At 40.2% G+C, this 22,250-nt stretch overlaps 1 pseudogene; it reads right to left on the bottom strand.

The window, feature by feature from the left end:
• Positions 1–22,147, bottom strand: part of LOC116887900 — a 27,765-nt pseudogene extending 5,618 nt beyond the window's left edge.
• Positions 22,148–22,250: the final 103 nt, after the last annotated feature.

Raw genomic sequence — 22,250 nt, 5'->3', positions numbered from 1 at the left:
ATCGTTCAATTTAATATTGCTGAAGAAGGCGTGGATCATTACAGATGTTTGTGAGCCACTGTGTTGGTTGCTGGGAATTGAACTCAAGAGGACCTCGTGGAAGAGCAGTCGGAGCTCTTAAACTTCTGAGCCATCTCTCCAGCCCCCTTATCCTGCATGTTCTTTTTGCAGTTTTTATAAGTTTTTATTTTAACTCTTCAGCTCCAAATGGTCCGGCAAGCCCTATAGTCTCCCTCAGAGTAGTCCCGGACCTTGCTTGTTTATGACTAACTTTTTGAAATTTAACTCTTCAAGACGAAAGTGTTATGATTTATAATGATGTGGTCTGGCTGAGTGTGTAGTTAACAACGGGTGGAGTTGTGAAGATTAATCTTATTAACTTGATTGAATAATTTGCAATCACCATGGAAACACACCTTTCTGGGTTTGCACATGAGCATAGTTTCAGAAAGTATGAGACCAAGGCCAGAACAAATACCTTGCAGGTTGAAATAAGGCCAAAACGGAGAACCTATCTCACAGGATGAGAGTCCTGTTTATATCAAAGCAGTTTGCTTGGTGCTAAAATCCAGCTAAGAGATAAGTCTGTTTGTCCTGTGTGAAGTCCCTGCTAATTAAGGCCTCTATTTGAAATCAAGAGTAAATTCCTGGTGTGAGGCCTTAAAACCCCCATTCGCCCTTGTGTGTCTTTGCCTTTGTTAGTGCCTTTAACTCCCATTCACTTGGTGCATATCCTTGTCTTTGTTCCTCACCTTTTCATAGTATCCTTTTAACAATGAATAATCACCAACTCTCTCTCCCACAGCGAACGCCTTAGTGCCTTATCTCCCCTGGGGGCTGGGGCTTCAAGAAGCCAGTGGGGGCTGCTCTTAGAGGAGACCGGGACAGCCAGCTGGCCAGCCCGCCAGCCTGCAGTGCACTTGAGTACAGCTTGCTTTAGTTTGGACAATGGCGGACTCAGTCCCTTTTTTCTTTCTTCTTGAATCTCAGGATTAACAAAAGATTTAAGCAGAGAAAACCCACTCTGAGCAGGAGTGTTACAATCTCATGGGCTGTGGTTCTAGCTGAATAACAGAAAGCAAATGAGCTGAGGTGCCTGGAGAGATAGCTCAGCAATAAACGGTGCCTGCTGCTCTTGTTAAAGCATCGAGATTCAGTTCCCAGAACCCATAGGAGAGCTCACAAATCAGCTCCAGGGGACCTGACATCTTATTTTGACATTTGTGGTTTCCTGTATACACGTAATGCACATATATGCACTCAGGCACTGAGACATACACAAAAATGACTGACTCACTAAATTTTAGTGTGGACTTTATATCTACATGAAAACACTCATTTTGTGTTAGTTATGTTAGAGATTGACTCACAGCCTTATCTATACTAGGTCTGAACTCTACCTCCTTACTGCATCTTTTCTCGGAGCTGGGGACCGAGCCAGGGCATTGCGCTTGATCCTTACCATAAATGACTTTTAGATTTATTATGTATACAGTGTTCTGCCTGCATGTATGCCTGAAGGCCAGAAGAGGGCACCACATCTCATTATAGATGGCTATGAGCCACCATGTGGGTGCTAGGAATTGACCTCTGGAAGAGCAGCCAGTGCTCTTAACCTCTGAACCATCTCTCCAGCCCCCACTAACCATGTTTCATAGGATTCTTCCCACTTTTAGGTAGCAGAAATTTTTAAAAAATAATATTTATTCTATGTGCATTGGCATTTTGCCTGCATGTATGTCTGTGTGAGGATGCTAAGTTTTCTGGAACTGGAGTTGCAGAAAGTTGTGAGCTGCCTTGTGGGTGCTGGGAATTGAACCCGGATCCTCTGGAAGAGCAGCCAGTGCTCTTGCTGGCTGAGCCATCTCTCCAGCCCCTGGTAGCCAGACATTTTTAATAATTGGCATACAAAAGGTGGAGTTTCATCTTGGCACATTTTCATACATGTTTTATTTGACCCTTCCCTTTTCCCTGTCTTGAGCCAAAATCAGGGCTGGAGAGATGGCTCAGTGATCTTCCAGAAGTCCCAGAGTTCGGCCCTGGAGAGAGATGACTCAGAGGTTAAGAGCACTGACTGCTCTTCCAGAGGTCCTGAGTTCAATTTCTAGCAACCCCATATTGGCTCACAACCTTCTGTAGCGGGATCCGATGCCCTCTTCTGGTGTGTCTGAAGACAGCTACAGTGTGCTCAGAAGTCCGGAGTTCAATTTCCAGCAACCATATGGGCTCACTACCATCTATAAAAGGGATCTGATGCCCTCTTCTGGCTTGCAGGTGTACATGCAGACAGAGTACTCCTAAATAAAAAAGTAGAAAGAGGCAATGAGAAGAACTTTTTGTGTGTGTGTGATAGGGTCTCTCCGTAGCCCTGGCTGTTCTGAAGCTGAAACTGTTCAGGATGGACTTAAACTCAGACGGACTTAATCACATAGTGGCTCACAACTATCTGTAATAGGATCTGGCACTCCCTTCTGGTGTGGCTGAGAGACAGCTTCTAGTACTCTATACCTAAAAGTAGTACTTTATTAGAAAAGAAAAACCAAAATCATGCAAACCTACCTCCCTGAGACGCCCCCAAGCCTCACTCAGTGCTTCAGGATATAATTATTCTAAACAAGCAGCTAGGGTATCTGCTATCTTCTGCTTTTATCTTCAGCAATGTCGAGTTACTGGGTAAGAATTGATTTATTGAAAGTTGGCAAAATAACTATACTCAGATCAAGATTTTTGCAGAAGCCAATTACATGTATCTAACTGGGTACGTGTGCACACCTGGTGCTCTGAAGCCAGGTAAAGGTGCTGGATTCCCTAAAACTGGAGTTACAGTTGTAAGCAGCCATGTGATCTAGGAACTGAACCCAGGTCCTCTGGAAGAGCATCCAGTGCTCCCAACCACGATCCCTCTTTCCAGCCACAAAAACTAGTTTTCTAAAGACATATATATATACACACATGCTCATATGTGTATACACACACACACACACACACACACACACATACATAATATTTCAGAACACACAAGAGAAGGCGTTGGGTCCCAGCCACAGATGGTTGCCCAGGCCACCATGTAGTTTGCTGGGGTGAACTCAGGACCTCTGGAAGAGCAGTTAGTGCTCTTAACACTGAGTCATCTCTCCAGCCCCAGAAACTAGTTTTCAATAAACCAATCTCATGATCGTCTTTTTCTTTTTAAAGTGATTTTTATTTTATGTGCATTGATCTGTTTTGTCTACAGCATGTATGTCTGTGTGAGGTGTTTGTCCCCTGGAATTTCAATTACAGTTGTGAGCTGCCATATAGTTGCGGGATTTGAACTCTGGTCACTGGAAGAGCAGCCAATGCATAATTGCTAAACCACCTCTCCAGGTGGTTTTCCTTTAGACAGGGTTTGACTTCAGGCCAGTCTTTTTTTTTTTTTTAAATCTTTTTTAAAATGTATTTATTTTTATATATATATATAAGTACACTGCTGTGTCTTCAGAAACCACGGAAGAGCATCAGACCTTGCTCAGCTACAAGATGGTTGTAGTCTACAGTGTGGTTGCTCAAGGATTTAGACTTTGGGACCTCTGGAAGAGCAGTCACTGCTCATGCACTGATCCCATCTCTCCAGCCAGGCTGGTGCTGTGAGTCAGTCTTTTCAGTGTCAATGTTCTGAGTGTTAGGATTGGGGATATGGAACCTGAAGAGGCCACCTCCTGTAGTCACAAGGACACTCAGTGGGCACTAGGGAAATAATCCAGCCCTCATGGCTTTCAACGCAAGTTATCTGTCTGCAGAAATGCAGGCACTGGTGATGGAGTAGCCTGAGGAAAATGTGCGATATACCAGCTGGGTTGAGGTCATCCATCCGTGACACGCTGTCTAACACAGTACTGATGCCTCTACTGTTATGCTTGCAGACAGGGGCGTGTTGCTGCTGTGAGGCTCCGCAGCAGCTGGCTCAGATGCAGACGCTGGCCTTGGACTTGGAGCTTGGGGACTCTTATGGAAGAATGGGAGGAAGGACTGCAGCCCAAAGGTGATAGGGAAACTCCAGGAAGTTCAGCAGGGGCCAACTATCCTGGACCCTTGGGTTCTCAAGTCTGGGACAACAAAGAACATACTGGAGTTGGGGTTATTCCCAAAGTGCACCCTGTGGGACATGTTCTTCTAGCTGGGCTGCCTTGTGGCTCAGTGGGAGTGCCTAGCCTCACAGAGGACTTAAAGTGCCAGGGCAGGGGGATGCCAGGGGAACACCACCTGCTCAGAGAAGGAGCAGAGGGGGATGGGAAGGATTGTGCTGGGAGGGGTATAGGGGGGTGGATGAGCAGAATGTAAGTAAAAATAAAATTTAAAAATATATACTTGTTTTTGAAAAAGCCTCGAAAGTATCTACTTCATTAAAAGCAAATTAGGTCTTTTCAAAGAATCCAGTTATTTTCACATTCACTAATTTCTTCATGCCTGACAACCTTTCAGACTCAATCAAATACATGTAATGTCAATAGGTTTTCCTCAAAACTCACAGTCATAGTTCTAAGTCTCTATAAGGCAGCTGCAGTATCCAAAAGAGCACAACATAGTAATTTGTGTACTGAAATCAGTGATGTCATTATTTAGGATGCATATTTCATCCTTCTTTCTCAACACTGGTGAATTTTAAAAACTATCAAAGCCTGGACTTCACCCAACTTTTATTTCCCCTCAAACTTCCCCAGCAATTCTTATGTAAGCCAGAGTTGGAAATCATTGCTATAGAAGTATCTAATTAACAAAAAACATGATTAATTTAAAAAGCATACAAAGAAAATTACAGGCATGTGGGGGAATAGATTTAGAAACCAGGACACACTGTTTTTTGAACAATTTTATCTTTCACGGCAACAAAGATCACTAATAGCACAATTTCTACCATAATCCTACCAACTAAGGAAGGATCTGCAGCTGAGGGGCAGTGGGTCCATGGTAGACTATTTATTCGTCATGCAGAGACTGTTCCATCCCTTTACTAAATAAAGGCCTCAACAAAAGCAACCTGGACAGAACATCAATCCACCACCTAATCACCTGCTGTTATACTATTTGCCCAGTGAAGGCGATATTTTAGGTATACATGATAAGGACAGTCTCGGGGCCTGGATTCTAAGGTCCCATTCAGGAACTGAATAAGAAAAAGATCCACCGAACTAGGGACTGGGCACTCGTTTCTAGAGCAGTTCATTTCGGCCCCTTGTTCATCTTCTTCAGAATTAGAAACCGACCCAAATGAAGGACCAAATAAAAGGGGGTAGATGTTTTAGTTTTTACTTTGCCCTTCAGTATGGGCTGGTCACAGGTAAATCATAGAATAGATCATCTTCTTCAAACTTTCATTCATTGATAAATTAAGGCAGTATTTTGGAATGCTTAACTTTTTGCTAAAATGTAGATTTGATCAATGTGGTACATATAGTATGCAATTTTCACATTTAATTTTGGGCTATATTAGAAAGATTACAGTCCCAGCAGGGCACAGACACCTTGTTGGTGGTATTGTTCTCTAAATTGGGGCAGATGGCGATACTGCTCATCCCTAACTTCATAGCTAAAAACTTAAGTCTTATGCCTGGGATCCTTAAGAAATCAAATCACAGCAGCACAGCATGAAGAAGAGGAACAAGGTCTGCAAACCTCCACTTGTCACCCACAGACCTGCCCTCCTAGTTGCATGGCAATAGTTAAAAGAACTGAAGGTCATAATTGGAAAAAAGCCGCCTCTTGTAGGTGAGCATCTGCACATTTGGGCCCTGTTTGAGTCTGTGGCTCCACAGTGGTGGGTCAGTGTCCATGGATCATTGTTACCACTAGAGAACACTAAGATGTCCAGACTGTGCAGATCCTTCCCTACACTCGTTGCAGCCTCTAGGACAATGGCCTACCACTCCTTTATTTATAAGGTGGTGTGAATGGGACCCCTCCCCAGCTACCTTCTATATGGAAGGCCTGGCATGAGAGTATGAGCAGTCCTGTCACCTCACCTGGGCCCTTACAGTAAAGCTGGCCCCTGATGGTGAAGGCACATTGGAAGTATTTGATCAGTTGACCTTGTTCAACCCAGGTCAGTTGCTGGGGCTTTTAAATTGACCCACCTAAAACCTAAATCATCTTGAATAGATGGGACTTCACTGAAAAGAATGATCCTCTGCTCCAAAAGCTGTAGGATCCTGGCCTATACAACAACAAGTGTGAAGGAGTCCTGATGAGGAGCCAACACTGCATTGTTGTCCTGACTACAGCTACCATGAATGCTTTCTATGCTTTATTTATTGGTTATTTTGTTTCCTTATTTTGGGAGGTTACCAGGAGTTAGATATGAGGGGATGAGTGGGATTGGGCTACATGATATAAAACAAGAATCAATAAAAGAAAAAAAAGTAGGTTAAATTTTCCAACACCAAAATAAAGAATAAATTTATAGCTACTAGTAAAGGTAATGAGCTATAAAGAAATTAATTCTTTTATTATATACTTTGAAAATATACCCCTGGAAAGCTAATAAAAAGAAATTCAACTCCATCCCAAGGCATTGCTAGCATTAGGATATAGTCATCATCACAGATCGGCTTAATGGTCACTCCTCTTCTTATCTGACCCCAACCAATTAAACTGCAAAATAGAAATAGAAGAGATTATAGCTTCCTACGCACCATACTAGCACACACTATCATGTGACTGGGCGTTTAGCATTTATACAAATTCAGCCTTCTTCATGAAAATTTACACCATTTCGTAGACTTTAAAGTGATGGGTGGATAGATGCGGATATGGCAGAGAATCAAACAAACCTTACGTCATAGATTACTAACCAAGTTGAATTGTGGTAGTACATACATATAAATTCAAGCATTTGGGAGACAGAAAACGAGGGAATTAATTCATGGCTTACATATTGTGTGTGTGGCTAGCAGGCAACAAGAAATTACATCTCAGCAGAAACTTGCAGTGTGTGGCACACACCAGCACCCAAGGAGGCGCTTAAGAAGGCAGATCTGTGCCCAAGGCACACAGATGCAAATGAGACCTTGTATCCAAGAAACAAACAGAACCTAAGTTATTTGGAGAGAGATGGCTTGAGTGGTGAGGGCACTTGCTATTTCTTGCTGAGGACCTGGGTTCATTTTTATGCGGACATGATAGTTCACAACCACAAAAGATCCAGCAATTATATTCACTTTGAGCACTGGGCAAGCATGTGGTGCATATATATACATTCAGGCAAACGATCATACACATAAAATAAAGTATATCTATTTTAATGGTCTATCAAAAGAAAGCAAATAGAACAAAACTGCACCACCACACGTTCAGACATTTCAGATCCACCTGAGGACCTTCAGACCATCCAAATTGCATCTAATATGTCTTGTGTACATACCCATCTCTCTGCTATGTGTTTGTTTTTTTTTGAAAAGGCTTTTACTATGCAGTTTTGGATGCCTGGGTTGCATCGACTAGGCTGGCCTAGACTTGAGGCCCACCCGACTCTGCTATCCATATGCTGGGATTAAGGCCTGTGCCCATATACCAGCTCAGATTTGAAAAACAAAAACAAACATTCTCTATGTCTATCTTTGGAAAATGCTTTCTTTCCATTGATGAGGCCTCATCGAATCACAATGTCTTTTTTTTTTTTTTTTTTTTAAAGATTTATTGTTTGTATGTAGTACATTGTCACTGTCTTCAGACACATCAAAGAGGCATCAGATTCCATTACAGATGGTTCTGAGCTACCATGCAAGGGCTGGGGTGAACTCAGGATCTCTGGAAGAGCAACCAGTGCTCTTAACTGCTGAGCCATCTCTTGAACAATGTCTTTAAATAACATCAGCTGGGAAAGAAGAACCACAGAACACTAAGCAGATTGATTCCTACAGCAGGACTTTGCTAGCAGTGATATAACACCTTTTGATCCTGGCACTCCCAGGAGGCAGAAGCAGGTGGATCCTGAGTTTCAGGCTGGCATTCCTGCAGTGACTTCCAGACATGTGGGGTTTTACATAAGAGAAGAATCCTGTCTTTTTGGGTGGAATTGGAGAATAAAAGTTTAAGTAGTTGCTACACTGCAGGTGATGATTCAGATCAATCTTTTTAGCAAGAATGAAATGAAATGCATTGACCTGTGCAATTATTAAGAAAGACTGACCAAGAAAATAGGTGGTGAAGAACAAGGTCAAAGGAACAGAGACAATTTGGAAAATGCATACTTTGGGGCTGTGTGTAAGACAAGTGAGTGTGTGTGTGTGTGTGTGTGTGTGTGTGTGTGTGTGTGTGTGTGTGTGTGTGTGGCACTTCTTATAGTTGGAAATGGGAGCCTGGGATCTCTGGAAAGCAAAGTCAGTATTCTTAACTACTAGCCTCCTTTTTCTTTGTTTTTTGAGACAAGGTTTTACTGTTAGTCAGGATAGCCTTGAACAGAATCCACCTGTCCTGCCTCCCAAGTACTGGAATTAAGATGTATGTATCCTACCCATTTTCTTCTCTCAGGAAGAAACAAAGATTTTTACTGCATAGCCCTGGATAACCTTGGAACTTGCAATGTGAATAGGCCGCCTCAAACAAAACGGAGAGCCACCCATCTTTAACTCCTAAGAATGTGGGATTATGAGATATGCTTGCTACATACCCAACAATTTTTTCTTTTAACATTTTTTAAACATTTTATTTGTGTCTTATACAATTGTTCTGCCTGCATATATGCCTATACAACGAAGGGGCGTCAAACCATTATATAGATGGTTTATGAGCCATCATAATTATGAAATTGAACTTAAGGCACCACGGAGAAGAATCAGTATACCAAAATATCTCAGCAGCCCCAACCCAAACACTTTTTCATTTATTTTATTATTTTACACACACACACACACGCATTACGTAGTAGCAAAATGAGCTGTCGTAGCAGGGTGCTGAGAATCAAACTTGACCTCTCTGAAAGAGCAGACATATTAACTGCCAGCCCTCTCCCTAACGTAACTTATTTTTTTTTTTGAGATAGAATTTTCAAGTCTATAAGCTGAAATGCCCTAAAACTTTGTAGTCCAGGCTGGCCTTGGATTCCCTGTAATTCATGGTTTTGGTGTTCAATTTCTTGGTTATGAAAGAGGAAAAAAAGCATGAAATACAAAACAAATGTCTCATGTATGTGCGTGACATCTGAACAAGGGATGTTTATGAGTTTTCTGTACAATCCATTTGTCTGTATATATAATTTTATTTTTTTTTTTTTTGGCGCATTTAGTGTTGTACCATATGTCTGGTGAGGTCAGATCCACTCTAACTAGAGTTACAGGCAGAGTTGTAGACTCATGGTGGAGAGGAACTAGACTCAGGTACTCAAATGCCCTTATACTAAGTATCTCTATAGCCCCCACTATTAAGTGCAAAGAAATGAGGACCCCATGGGGCCAGGTGTGGTGGTACTTACACAACTAATTTCAACATTCAGAGAGAGACAGGTAGGCGGATCTTCTAGCAGGTTTGGGTCTGTCAGGGCTACTGTGAGGTTTTCCCCCAAAAACAAAGTTTATGAGGGAGACGGACTGAGCATGATCAAATACACCCCCCTACACACCCACAGACAAATAATAAATAAGCAAGAATGTTTAAAAGAATGTCTGCTGCCAGGATGGCCTGAATTTAATCCACTGGAATACATGGCAGCAAACCAACTCAGCAGGGTGCTCTGACTCTCTGTCTTTAAAACACACACACCTACTTTAAATGAGCGAGGGAAAAGTCAGATGGTGAAATGACACTAAGTCACTGCTTTGGTTTTTTTTTTAATATATTACACCTAAAACAAGGGAAGCCAATTGAAGGGTTTGTACTTTATTAGAGAAAATAAATCAAGGATATATATAAATACAACACAAATACCAACAAGGTAAAACTAAAGCCACACTAACTTCTGTGATCAGGAGGCGTGTCCATACATACACAACAAGAACTGAGAATCGCTAACAGACAGTGACTGAGCAAACTTACCGCCAGTGTTTCTCAGCGCTCTTCTGCTAAAGGCATTTTTATATCTCTTCTGTACTGAGATTGGTCAAATAATCTTGCCCCAAATCAGCCTTGACACTAACTCTTCCTCCTGTTGACAAGGATCCTATGTTGACCATAAGCACTTCATTCTTAGACAGCTTTTGGACCTAGGAAAATAGAATTGGAGAAGAGCGGACGCTTGCAAGTGCTTTCTAAGAGTGTGGTGGTACACAGTTTAGCAGGTACTCAGAAGGCAGACCCCAGTCTGGGTTGAGACCAGTCTGATTAACATAGTGAGTTCTAGGACAGCCAGGGCTAAGTTGAAAGACCTTACTCAAGCAAATGGTGGGAATTGTTTAAAAACAAACAAACAAACCAAAAAGCCCAACAACAACAACAAACATAAAATGGATTGCCATAGAGTTGGTCTTGATTCCACTCTCCCCATGAGTTTCATGTGGTGGCAAGCATGTGAACTAGAATATCCCTGCTTTTGCCCCTGCAGTACTGGGATTAAGGTTTTGTACTACTTAGCTATTCTTAATTTTATTTTAATTTAAGTTTCTTCAATTAATGCATTATTTCTGCATATACCTGCAACAGAAGAACTATAGGAATCCATTACAGATGGTTGAAGCCTCCCATGTAGTTTTGCTGAGGAATTGAACTCAGGACTGCACTCAGTGCTCTTAGTTTCAGGTCATCTCTCAGCTATTCTTTTTTTTTTTTTTTAGAATTTATTCATTTATTATATATAGGTACACTGTAGCTGTCTTAACATACGCAAACCAAAAAAAAACAAAACAAAAAAAACAGCCCAACTGTGATTGAGATTTAGCTCAGTGTTGGCGGCACCTGGAGGCATGAGGCCTGGGATTCAGTTCTAGCTCGAAAAAAAAAAAAAAAACCAAAAAAAAAAAAAAATACGCAAGGGCGTGGATCTCTTTGCCAGGTGGTTATGAGCCACCGTGTAGTTTGGGAATTGAACGGACCTCCTGGAAAGGCAGGCAGTGCTCTGCTTCACCGACCATCTCTCCAGCCTGGCTAATGCGTTTTTGTTATTTTGTTTTGTTTTTTTTTTTTAGGAACTCAGTATACTTATACATTTGTGCATAATATTTATAAAAGACAAAGCTGAATCTAGCATTGGTATAGCCCTTTTGAAACATAAGATCACACAAAGCACATACCTTTGCTGCTTTCTTGTCTCCTTCAGTGCGTCGCCCAGAAGGCGTCCTGGGCAGAAATAGGAAATTTCCAGTTCTGTGAATATTTCTTGGAAGTAGCTCCAGCACTAGCACTTGTCCCACCATTCTGTCAGCTCTGCAAAGTGGGGTGGGTCTTTGCTGTTCCAACTCCCTAAATAAAATGCAAGATCTTTTATGGCCTTATTATCTAAAACACTCCTGGAATGATTTACTTCAGAGTCTAGTTAAATTGACACCCACCCCATAACACTTCTTTTCAACTTGTGACACAACAAAATACTTGTTCTAGTTTATTTTTTTGCTTTGTTTTTAAAAGAACTTGGATTTCTTTTGGGCTGGACCGTTACATTGAGCTCATAATCAAAAATGAGTTTCTCTGTGTGAGGCAGCCTTGGCTGTCCTGGAACTTTCCCCACTATAGAAGAGGCCCCAACTCGACAGAGGTCTTCTCTGCCCTCTGACTCTGATATTATCCAGCATTTTTTTTCAGACAGGTCCTTGCCCATAGAGGCTGGCCTCCAACTTACAGAGATCTACCCACTTTTGCCTGGGTTGAGGCATCACATCTTTCATTTAGAATTTAAATTTTCAGTGAAAATAAAGAACAGGTTTTTAAAAGAACCTTCTCCCATAATTTTTACATAAGATTTTTTGCATTTTTGATGCGTCTAGAGAGCACCATGCAGATGTGCATACAAAAAGCCAGAAGGCGATAGACACCATGCAAGAGGTTGCAGAACTGGTGGCCAAACAACACCAAGGTACTAGGAACTGAACCTGGGTCCTCTGGAGAAACAAGCAGTGTATGACAGATTGTCTCTGTCTCTCTTCTGGCTGTTATCTTTTCTGTTAAACTCTGAGTATATGCACGCATTGGTGTGGATCTGCATAGGTTAAGTAAAAACAGAAGAGGGTGTTGGCTTCTCCTGGACCTTACAGGTGAAAGTTGAGGCTGCATATCAGACCTCTCAAAAGCAGGACATTCCCAATCCCTGCCACATCTCCAGTCCTTAGAAGTAAACTTTTAATTGCATGACAGAAAAGAAAAAATGGGTTGTACATTTTTCTTTAGTCCAAAATTATTACTTTGAATCTTGCTTTTCTCAGCAATGGAAAAGTTTTAAGAAATTAGAAAACCCTTAAGTCATTTTAGCCAATTTCCATGTGGTGCAAGACTCATTTGATTTACCCTACCCTCAAACTTCCAGTGGGTCTTATACCTCCAGTCTGGTTATGCTGCCCACTGGTCTTAGCAACTCTGTGCTAAAGGCAATCCTCCCGTTTCAGACTTCCATCTGTATAACTACAGGTACTTACTACCATGCTTTAAGTGGAAGGTTTTTTGTTCAGTGTGAGTATAATCTGATATTTTTGAGTAGCTTTAAATTTGGTAAAGCACACATAAAAGCTGAATCACTACAAGTGCAAAAGTATGAGCAAACAGTAGAGATAAACCAGGCACTCCGGTACAAACCTATAGTCTCTTAGTTACTGGAGGACAATTTGAATAAAAAGGGAATTTCCAGGCCTTTGGGACAATATAGTAAAACAAACCAACCAACGGAATCCCAAACAAACCACATATAGCTAGTGTTTTTTGATAGGCCATCAAACTTACTTTGTGCCAGGCACAGAGCATAGACCTGAAATTCTAGAGTGTGGATATATTAAACAGAAACCCAATTTCTATTGGCCAAGTGGAGTAATAATAAGTGAATTCAGGACAGCCTGGTAACCTTGTGAGATCCCTTTCTCTAAAGGAAAAAAAGGAGGCTGGCTACTTTCCCAAAGGATTCAGGTTCAATTTTTTTTTTTTTTCTTTTTAGTTCTTTTTCGAGCTGGGGACAGGCCCGCTTCCTGAAGCAAGCGGCACCATTGAGCTAAATCCCCAACCCCTCAGGTTCAATTTTAACACACACAATCTCATACATAAAAATAAAATAAATAGTAATCTAATTTTTAAAAATAAGAAGGACAAAAGGGCCTAAGGCTATATCTAGTGTAGAATACCTTCTTAGCATGTTCCTGAACTTTGAATCAAATATAAATCACAACAATAGTCAGAAATAACTATTATTGCTAATAAATATCTTCTACCAAAACAAACTTTTAAAATTTTTTCATTATTAATGAATGCTTGTTAGAGTGAGCAAGGACTTTACCTGAGTCATACTGCCAGTTCTTTGTTTAAATATTTCAAGATGTACTGATAAGGCCAGCTGTGGTGGTACACGCCTGTAAGTGTACCACTAGGTAAACTGATACTCGCTTAGCCAAAAATACACCGTAGGGCTCTATGTCAAAAATTCAAATGGGATGGAGAGATGGCTCAGTGGTTAAGAGCACTGGCTGCTCTTCCAGAGGTCCAGAGTTCAATTCCCAGCAACCACATGGTGGCTTACAACTCTCTAAAATGGGATGCAATGCCCTCTTCTGGTGTGTCTGAAGACAGTGACAGTGTATTCACATACATAAAATAAATAAATAAATAAATAAATAAATAAATAAATAAATAAATAGTTCTTTAAAAATAAAAAACACGTTGTGGTGGGGCATACCTCTAATTGATAATAAAACACCTGAGAGTAAAGTCAGGTGGATCTTTATGAGTCTGAGGTCACCAGGATAATGAGACTCGGTTCAAAAACCAAACAAACAAGCCAACCAACCAACCATAAAAAACAAACCTAAAACCCAAAAAGAAAACAACTCCCACCTGACAACAAGAACAATAACAAACACAACTAAAAGATAGAGAGATGGCTCAGTAATTAAGAGCACTTGGTGCTGTTAACCCAGTAGAAGTGGTTGGCTCCTGGGAACTCACAAGGCAGCACACCACTACTGGAAACTCCAGTTTCAGGCTGGTTTGATGACCCTCTTTGGCATTCCTGGGCATTAGTATACACATGTTGTTGTACATGCATACATATGAATAAACTCATACACATAAAAATAAAAGAAGTTTGTAAAGCAAAACAAACCTTACAATCTATTTTGATATTTCACATAAAATATTAATTATGAATCTCTACAAACTAAAAGAGGAAAGTCCTACTAATGAGACCACCGTGGCATACTGAAGATCATTGTTCGCAAAAAGTAGACACAATTTTGAAAAAGATGGTTTTACATGAGTTTTCCTTCACTGTCTTTGAGACAATACTGGTCTGACTTCTATCTCCTGGCCTACCTGTAAACAAGTAATTGGTAAGGAGAATTATAAAATAATACATTTATTATTTGTCTACCAATGTTATAACAAAGTCCACAAAACTAAAAGGTAATTTTTCTCTAATTTTCAAGATTACTACTTTTATTTACTTCTTATTTTATGGCCTGCAACTCACTTTTTTGGGGTGTGTACTATTATGCTCATCTCTTTTCTTTCTTTTCTTTTTTTTTAAAATTTATTTATTTTATGTGAATGTGAGTACACTGTAGCTGTCTTCAGACACACACAGAAGGGCATTGGATCCCATTACAGATGGCTGTGAGCCACCATGGTTGCTGGGAATTGAACTCAGGACCTCTGGAAGAGCAGTCAGTGCTCTTAACCACTGGAGCCATCTCTCTCCAGCCCCCTCTTTTTTCTTGAAGGAAAAACTTACAGAGAGATGGACAGCTCAACAGCTAAAGAGCACTTGCTGTTTTCACTTTACAAGATCAAGTTTAGTTCTCAGCACCTACATGGCAGCTCACAGAACACCTCTAAGTTCCAGGGGATTCAATACCCTCTTCTGGTCTCCCCTGAAAGATATATACATGGAGACAAGCACATATCTGAAATCAAACAAATCTAAAAAAAATTAAAAGTCAGAACCACTCAAGTGTTTGCAAATTTCAAATAAACCTGTTGTCACATAAAAATATGCCCCATATTCACTAAAGAACTAAAATTTAGAGATCAGACAGACATCTTCCAAAGACTAAAATAAATCCATATTCAATACCAGACACCATGGAAAAATCCTTCACTGCTATATGGGCATGCCTTTAGTCCCGCACTTGGAAGGCAGAGGTAGGATTCTAGGTTTGAAGTCAGCCTGTTAAGGGTGGTCTGATGAGCTGGCCTAGAGATAAAGGTGTCATTCAATCATTTGCTCGATAACCTGAGTCTGAACTCAAATTATACTAGAGAGTCAACTTCGAAAAGTTGTCTTGTCTATGCACTGGCACTTATACGCATATATACACAATAAAACAAATATACAGCACAACAAGTCAAACTAATGTACCTTTAACACCTCTTTTTAGAATACCATCAGCTGCTACCTCCTTAAGGTCATCGCATTTCACAACAGGTTTGTTGATTATCAAATGACCTGATAACTAAAAGAAAATTTAAAATAAATTAAAGCCATTTCTATGTATTAATTTAGTTTAATAGACATTCTTTCCAAGTTAACCTTCTAAAATACATCTAATGACATTGTTTTATGTTTGTTGTGTCTTACCAGAATAAGAAAATAACTCAAATAGGGGCTTGAAAGTTCATTAAAAGATGGTCATTCAAGTATGTCAGTACTATCAAAGGTTCTACCATGAATATCATACATCTATTTAAAACTAATGTTAAAATTATATGTGGGCCACCAGATGTATTTTATATACTGCTAAAGAAAAGTAGCGTTGGTGGTGGTAGGTTGGTAGTGGTGGAGGAGGAGGAGGAGGAGGCAGTAGCATTTAAGAGAATTGCCATGATCCCTGAGAGACAGACAGGAACAGATTTAGAGTTATAGGGGGAGGCCACTGAAAATGTAGGAGACAAAAGCAGCCCTTAGAAGGCTGCTCAGAAGCCGCCTTGGGTAGCAAAGACCAATGGCTTCAGAAGGTAAAATAGGCAAAGATAAGTAGATTTAGAAGGTGTTGAGCCAGGAGTACCAGAAGGAGGGGCATGCTACTTAGGAGGCTTAGATGCTCAGCCACCATATGGTGGCTCACAACCATCTGTAATGGGATCTGATGCCCTTCTGGTGTGTCTGAAGACAGCGCATAATGTATCTTGCTACATTAAAAAATCTTTGGGCTAGAGAGATGGCTCAGGTTGAGAATGCGATTGCCTTCCAGAGGGTCCTGAGTTCAAATCCCAGCAAACTACATGGTGATGACAAGTTCATCTGTAATTTATTCTGTGCCCTTCTGACATGCAAATACATATGTAGAACACCGTATTAAGAAACAATGGATCAAGTTAGATTTAGCTTCAGTGGTAGAGCTTGCCTAGGAAGCTGAAGGCCTGGGTTCGGTCCCAGCTCCGAAAAAAACAGAACCAAAAAAAAAAAGAAATAATGATTTTAAAAACAAAAAACAAAAACAAAAAACAAAAACCCAAAGTGCCAGCGCCACCGGAGCTGGGTGGCAGAGAAAGCAAGCAAGTGCGTCTTGGTCTGTCTGTCTGTCTGTCTGTCTTCATTCAGTGCCCAAGACAGATAGTTCTGGGTGGGTAGCAAAACTTGCTAGTTGGGGATTGCCTGAAGTGGAGCTTGCTCAGCAAGCTTAAGGCCCTGGGTTCGGGTCCTCTCAGCCTGAAAAAAAGAAAGGGAAAAAAAAACAAAAAACAACAACAACAAAAAACAAAAAAACTTGCTGTTACAGATAAGCGTTTACTCTTTTACATCTAAGGTTCTGTAATCCACCAGCCAAGGAGAAAACGATGTAATAACACAAAAGTTCTCCCCACCCCTTTTTGGTGAGGTCATTATGCCCTATGTATCGTAGCATGATATTAGTTTTGCAATACATTATTATTATTTAAGGCACACAGGAGACTGGATGTACATCATGGCACTGCCCTGCTCAAAGTGACCTGAAAAGTCAATCAATGAAGGTACAGAGACTGTACTTGGGTACATGCAGTGTGCCATTTTATTTACTTTTTTTGTGAGAGGTTCTCACCAAGGTAGCCCTGACTGAATTTCACCTCAGAGACGAGGCAGGCCTGAATTCAGAGATCCATGTCTCCGCCTCCCAAGTGCTGGGATTCTGTGTGTTTGCTACCACATGCTTTATTTTATATATAGAATTTTTGTTTTATGGCTTCAGTACAAATTTACTTTTAAAATAAAACAATTCTAAGACTATATGACTTATTCTTATCACCCAAGAACTTTCTCCAACAATATCACCAAACTAATTTGAATGAAGACCTGAAAACCTTTGAAAGGCTCCTGCATCTTTGTTGTAAACTACAGCTCCAAAAATTTGCTTCTTGGTTTTATAATGGCAATGACATCATTTATAGGAAACTGTAACATCCTCGGCGCTTCAGTCTCAAGAAAATGGTGCATTATCTGCGTTACCACCCCAAAATAAGTACTGGCACAAAGTGGGTTTCTTTGTACTAGATTCTACCAACAGCAGTATTTCTGAAACATTATTTCAAGAGGTTTTGTTGAGTTTATCAGTACTTCTGCAGAAAGAGAAATACCACGAAAAACACAAGGAGTCCCTCATAAAATGTGACTCCTGTCACTTAACCAATAAGATCGTAATTAAAGTAAACTTTGGGGGCACTGGTATTTTCTACTATGTATTCAAGACAACTCAATATTGGCTCTAGCTGGATAGAAATTGGAATAATTGAGCCCCTTCGTTGCCCCACAACAAATTAAATGATCAAATCCCTTTAGTCTCAAAATTGGTCTAAGTACAAGAGAAAGTGCTCAATAGAGGCTTAAACACACAAATGCCAGTCAACAAGTAGAAAGTGTCTATCTAGGAAGATTACAATATCTATCTTAATTGCTGAAAATGAACTCATTTGTCTCTATGTTCACAATTTATATTTCAATGGGTCCATTTAACAAAAGGCAAAAATGCTGTGTGTTTGGGGATAAAACAGGAACACTCCTGAAAGAGCATCAGCTGTAGCATTTCTAACATGTAATTAACCTTCCATAAATGCTAAGAGAAATTACAGGTTTCAGAGACGAAAGCATTGGCTGCAGTATTTTTTCATCAAGAAAAATGGTCAAGAAATAGGTCAAAAATACTTTAGGGTTGGGGAATTAGTGGTAGAGCGCTTGCCCAGTTGCTGCGCCCGGGCCTGGCCCCAGTTCCGAAAAAAAAGAACCAAAAAAAAAAAAAAAAAAGATTTTAATCAACGTGATTATTCTTTCATATTAGAACTGTTCCCAGCAGCGCCAGAATAATCAAATGTCAAAAAATGTCATAGTCCTTTCTGAAAGTGGAACACGCATACACGAGAAAGGAACTGCAAGTTCGCTTTTGATGGGGCTCAAATGAAAATCTTGCCTTCTGTGGGACCATAATCTCTGTCACATGGTAGGGGCTGGGTAGCTCAAACTTCTAAATATCCATGGTAAAAGGGGAAGAGAAATATGAATAATAATTTTATTTTTTATATTCACATATATTGTGCTTGGACATGATCAGTCATATCTCATGTTAAGGGTTTTTGTTTTGCTTTAGGTTTCGTTATTTAATTTCCTGAAAGCTAACAGCTGCCTTTATTTGTTTGGAAAAAAAGATTGCTCTTTTGTTTGAGACAGGCCCTTTTATATAGTCTTGAAGTTGGCTCAGAAACCAGCACATGGCCACCAACAAGGTGGCTCTAGAAGTATCTGCTTCCAAAGTCTAGGGATGCTGATTAAAGGCATGCCATGAGCCCAAAAGTGGAAAAAGACCGCTTTTAAATTTTTATTCATTTTACTAAGAATTTTTTTTTCTGGGAGGCAGTGATGTAAAACGGTTTACTGTTAAGATATAAACTAAGCCCTTGATCAAAACATTTAATCTGATTTCGATAGCATCAAAATATACTGGCTTTAACTTACATTAAATTCAGAAATATTTAGTTTTATCAGGATTCCAACAAGTAGTGAGTGAAAAGCAACACTTATGATACCTGCATTTCTATTTTGTTTTAGATGAGGTATATTATCTCTCAAAGTATCTTTTTGATATTTATTAGCCATTATAGCTTCTTACCTTGCACAAATGCGTAGAATTTGCCTGTTATTGTTCCTGCCTGACTTTTACCAGATCAATTTTATTCTGTAAGATCAAATGTTTGTTTCCGCGATTCTATGGCAGCAAGGTGTCTCTGAAGTCTGGGGCTGACACGATCATTACCAGCTATTGATGGAGAACCAAAACACATGTAAGAATAACTAAAATATCTCAGACCATCTCCACCTCAAAGACAGAAGGCAGATGAGTTATTTATGACCTGGAGGAAGTATAACTGGGCAGTGGTGCCAAAACAGTCAGCACGTTCACTTTTGCATTAAATTTAAATTTCCCTCTGCCCGAAAGTTAAACCCTCATATGATAAAATGGTACATTATGTGCATATTCTACTTTCAACCCTGTTTATCCTGGATCATTCATTGCAGCCTTTATACCATTCTAAGCAAGAAGCCCAGGCAAACAAGTGTGTCTCTCAAGAGCTTTTGGCTTAGGACTTCTATCTCAATCTTGTTCTATGTATGTCTCTGTTTACAGCTGGAGTTTCATGAAGAGGCTTAACCCCAGCTGCATTCCCTAAACAAGAGTGCTGTGAAGACAAGCACAGTATCTCATCCACAATGGGCACATTTTGCTTGCTGTCAGCTACCCTAGTCAGTTCATGTGTCCTAATACTACATCTCTTGCATACCTAAAAAGTACCACATCTAAGGCCTGTCAAATCTCTTAAGGGCAATACATAAGGAAACAGCTTTTTGAATTCTGAAACTTGCATGTTTACTAGACCATATAAATTTATAAATACCAATCATAATATCTATAATACAACATACGCTAACATGTACCCTAAATGGAAATAAGATATAAGTAAATACCAGCAGGTCTTTTAGGATACTATAAGACTTCTGAATCCATAAAGCCCAGACTCTTTGCTTAGTATTTATTTAGACGGCTAGAGGAAATGGAACTCGCAAGTCAAGGATTGGTCATACCTCATCAGAGATGATGGACAAGGCCTCAAGGTTTTAGTTCTCCGAACTATCCACCTAGGTTAGTTCTTCATTCTGATGACTTTACCTATCAACAGAAGAGCTGTATCCACATCACACCTGCTTGCATCGTGAGCCATCGAAAAATATCATGGCCAGGAAGGCCAACGAAGGGACACATGCCTAATGATTGAGAAATAGCAACTGCCTTAAGAGCACCAAACCGGGTTGGACGGTCATGGCAGAGCTGCTCTAGGAAGCAAGCGGCCCCAGTTCAAACCAGCTCCCAAAAAGAAAAAAAGAAAAAAAAAAAAAAAAAAAAGAGCAATCAAACCAGGTATGTTATATTTCAACATCAACCATATTGGAGCTAGTTCTCAATGCTGTAAAACAAAACCTAAAGCTGAAGGATTCTAGTCTGATGCTTCTGGCTTTACAGGTACTGGTGCAGGTAGTAAAGGCCAACCAGACAAACACACATATAATTAAGAATAAATATTAAAAAGAATGAGGATCATTTGATAAAAATACTTCAACCCCAAATACTGCCCCTGAAAACTGGAATATGCACCTGGAGTACAGACAGCACAATTTCAAAAATTATGGTACTCAGAGTCAGACTTTTATAAGAATATTTTCCGGTCTTAAAATCAGGGGTCTATAAGTCTGATGGCTTCCGATTGCTTTAAATATTGAGAGTATATTTATGACAGAGACTTAACAAAGATATATAAAGATGATCTTCGATTATGCTGGTCAGCGTACAATGAGGAGTCGTAAACAGATCCTGAATTTTAGACTACCGCGTGCCACGCCGGCCAGCAGCAAGGGGGGCCAAAGAGCTTTGCTGCTTCCTGCGCTAAAGAAAAATTCGTAAGAAAACCAAACTTCAAAATTAATATTAAAATCCGCATGCCGTGATCAAACTCAGGTTCTTTAAATAAAGGACTATTATCAATTGTTCGAAAGCAATGAATACTTGAATTCCAATATCAGTAAGGCCTGGTTCACGTATGTTCCGTATTGCGCTGTGCGTCACAGAAAACTGTCTCAAAAACTCAAACCAGGGCTAGAGACGGCTCAGCGGCAGTACACCGTCTGCTCTTCCAGTGTCCGAGTTCAACTCAGTAACCACATGGTGGTTTGCCAATCATTCTGTATCAGATTACGCCCTTTTTCTTGAACAAATGTATTGGTGTTTGCCATTTTGTGGGCTCTTCCACCTTCCACTGGATACTAGAAAAATATGTGAACTCAGTGTTAAGAGCCCAGGAGGTTCTGAGCCAATTCCCAGCAACCATGGCAGGCTCAACCAACCTGTAATGGATCTCATGCCTTCTCTGGTGTGTTCTGAAGACAGCCAGTGCACCTATATAAAATAAAAAAAAAAAGGAGAAGATCCCCAACAAAGCCAGTCACTCTCAAGTCTTGATGTCAACAATCAGGGCAATCACACCTCTGTTTCTATGTTTTAAAGAGTCCTGCACGCTTGTCCTGAAATTGTTTCATGATCTATAAGACTTGTACGTCTCTGTCATCAAGTTTATAAATTCAAAAGAAAAGAACAACTGGGTTTGTTGAAGCAGAAAATGTTAAAGAAATGGTTTCTGTTTCAATAAATAAAGATCACCAGCATTAGTATTCAAGCTTGATGGTACGTTTTTCTAGCTCATTTTTGAATCTGATAGTGTGAACCTAGAAATGTTTTACCACGGTGGACTCTGAGCTACATGACCAATTGTACTTATTGACAAAGACAACAAAATTAATGTATTCAACTCAAATCTTTTTTGGTTCTTTTTCTGAGCTGGGACCAGGGCCTCATACAGGTAAATCCCCACACTTTATTTCTGTGAAACAAATCATACTCTTTCCTTCAGTCCACACCAGCCTCACTGCACTTTTCCTGACTTCCCATGCTCTTTCCTGTCTTGACTTCAACCTGTGATTTTAATTGTTTCCAACTCACCTTCCCAGTCTGAAACTGCCACTGCCCGCCCTTTTCTTAGTCATGGTCCACACTCCAGACTTTGAGCTGGCCTGAATGGGAGATCCACTATAAAACCTCTCAGCTCAGCCATTTAGCCCTCCCATTCAGGCGAATTGCGGCTTTACT

This window comes from Rattus rattus, chromosome X (genome assembly GCF_011064425.1).
Source record: "Rattus rattus isolate New Zealand chromosome X, Rrattus_CSIRO_v1, whole genome shotgun sequence".
Lineage (NCBI taxonomy): Eukaryota > Metazoa > Chordata > Mammalia > Rodentia > Muridae > Rattus > Rattus rattus.
Note: the sequence above shows the minus strand (reverse complement) of the source record. Positions and strands in the feature narration are given on the sequence as shown.